Below are 2,833 nucleotides of genomic sequence, written 5' to 3' on the forward strand. Positions count from 1 at the left end.
TAATCAAGACTATATTGGTTAAAGACTAAGAAGAGCTGCTGGAGAACTGCTCAATTCCCAGTGGGACCAACAAAAATAATTTTAATAAATTTGACAGTATATTTGATTTTTAAAATGTCCCAAAAGGAAAAATCTTCCAGACTCATTTGAACTCTTTATTTCAGACCATGCAACAATGTCTTTTATTATGTATGGGTTTGTTTAAATTATTCCTCAATCTGTCTATACACAGGCAAAAATAAGTGTACTGCTTAACATATCATTGCGTAGAGAAAGGAAAATTATCCTTAGAACATGCTTAACCAAGAGGCCGCTTTATTTGCTGACCTCCAAGAATATGAAGATGAACATGACAGACAGACTGTCCCTATCGGCGCCTTCATTCACCACCATTTGATAACTCCTCTTCAGGCCCAGATCAGCAGCACATTTCTTGCCAACAATCATTAAATGTTCAAAAAGACTTTCATCATCATCTTCTGCTACAGAAATCTGGGATATATGCTTCACCAGAAAGTGTGTTGGCGCTTGAGGGGAAATGTCATAGAAAGCATGGCACTGGTCATCCCCAAAAGTGATTTTTGCTGGGATGTCCTTGAGAATGATCTTCCTGAAGATTGTGTCAACGCCAGGCCAGGTAGCCTAAGCCTTGGCGATCTCATCTGCCACCGAGTTCCCCCTCCTGCACGGCCACCAGCTGAACATTTTATAAAGCAATTTTGACTAAGTTATTTGTGACTTGATCAATTTTGTATTCTACAAATACACGAAGGCTAGGTTTCTTCTTTTTTTTTTTAATGATGCACTGAGACTAGATAAACTTGATCATTCAAACTTCCATTTTACTTTTCTCAGAATTGCCTGAATTCTTTCTTTAGTCTTTTCTTTACTTGGTTGGGATGTAACCTTTACAGTTCTTAACTACAAGAGCAGCAAGGCTGCAAAATTGTCAAGTTCTCTTGACCCCAAATCAGGAATAAGCTTTGTTTGCAAAAGGTTACTGTGGCTTTAAGCCACTACTGTGGCTTTAAGCCACTACTGTGGCTTTAAGCCACTACTGTGGATTTAAGAGCACAAAACTGGAAGAAGGTGGTTCTAATCCTGATGCTACTACTAGGTACTGACTGTGTTACTTTATCTAAGACACTTTATCTTTCTGACCTCGGTTTTCTTACTTAGGAAACTGGAGGGTTTTGTACTAGATAATCTCCAAAGTTCCACCAATTCTTAAAGTCCTATAAATGTATTACAAATACCATTAATACTTATTTTTTAACTAAGTAGCCTTTTATTGGAAAAAGTAATGTGTGCATGTGGTAGATTTAAAATGGACACAGCTCTGGTCAGGTAGCTCAGTTGGTTAGAGTGTCCTCCCCATACGCCAAGGTTGTGGATTCAATCCTGGGTCAGGGCACATACAAGAATCAACCAATGCATGCATAAGTATGTGGAATAATAAATCATTATTTCTTTCTCTCCCTCTCTCTCTCTCCCTCCTTCCCTCCCTCTCTCTCTCTCTCTCTCTCTCTCTCTCTCTTACTCTCACTCTCTTTCCCTTTCTCTCTCTAAAATTAATAAAAACAAAAATTTTTAATATAAAATAAAATGGCCACAAATTTTTTGCAGCTTCTCCCAGTAAGAGGTGGAGACTTTCCTCAGTCCTTGGATCTGAGCTGGCCTTGGGACTTTCTTTAAGTAATGAATGTGGCCCAAGTGCTGTTGTATGAGTTTCTCTAGAGTCTGGGCCTCAGAAGGCCTTGCAGCTTCAGCTCTTGTTTTCTTTGAATACAGACATCATATCCGAAAGCTGAAGCTGCCCTAGCTGGTTTGGCTCAGTGGATAGAACATCAACCCATGTACTAAAGGGTCCTGAGTTTGATTCCAGTCAAGAGCACGTACCTTGGTTGCAGGCTGGATTCTGGGCCCTGGTCGGGGCTGGTTCTGGTTGGGGCACGTGCAGGAGACAACCAATCGATGTTTCTTTCACATTGATATTTTTCTTTCTCTCTCTGTCTTTCCTCCTCTCTTCCACTCTCTAAAAATCAAAGGAAAAATATCCTCAGGTGAGGATTAACAACAACAACAAAAAGAAGCTGAAGCTATGCTGGAGACAAATGGGTCAGATGACAGCCAACATCAGCAGCCAGACACTGAGTCCATCTGAGATCATTCCTGTCTTACCCAGTCACTGGATGACTGTGACTGAGAGAAGACCCAGAGAACTGCCGGGCTGAGCCCAACCCTAATTGTCCCACATGTAAGACATCTTCACTCAAATACCCCCAGCTTTTACACCTCAGCACAACCCTCCAATGCTTTCCTTAATTACGAGTTAACCCATCTACAAAACACATGAGACTGGAACGTGATATGTTTCCTAGCCTCTCTTGCAGCTAGAAGTGGTCATTGCGTCCATGCTGTGGTCAATGACATGTGGGGGGAAGGAGGGGGAAAGCAGCTGGTAGGTCACCTGGGAAAGGGTGCTTTCCTGAAAGAAGGGATAGATGCAGCATGTTCTGTCCTTTTGACCCTTACCTCTCTTCCTGCATTTGATATGAAAGTGAGACCTGGAACTCTGACGGCCATCTTGAAACCATAGATAATGTATTAGTTTCTATTGCCACATTACCACAAACTTAGTGATTTATGAAACAAATTTATTACATTACAGTTCTAGAGGTCAGAACTTTCCCAGCTTTGAAAGGCTGCCTGCATTCCTTGGCTCATGGCCCCTTCCTCCATCTTCAAAACCAGCAGCATAACATCTTCACATCTCTCTGTTTCTCCGACCTCTGCTTGTCAATGCATTTCCTTCCCTGACTCTGACTCCCCT

The 2,833-nt window shown here is 41.6% G+C and overlaps 1 pseudogene; it reads right to left on the reverse strand.

Moving 5' to 3' along the window:
* Nucleotides 1–298: 298 nt before the first annotated feature.
* Nucleotides 299–705, reverse strand: LOC102256333 (annotated as a pseudogene).
* Nucleotides 706–2,833: the final 2,128 nt, after the last annotated feature.

Source organism: Myotis brandtii, unplaced genomic scaffold (genome assembly GCF_000412655.1).
Source record: "Myotis brandtii unplaced genomic scaffold, ASM41265v1 scaffold540, whole genome shotgun sequence".
NCBI lineage: Eukaryota > Metazoa > Chordata > Mammalia > Chiroptera > Vespertilionidae > Myotis > Myotis brandtii.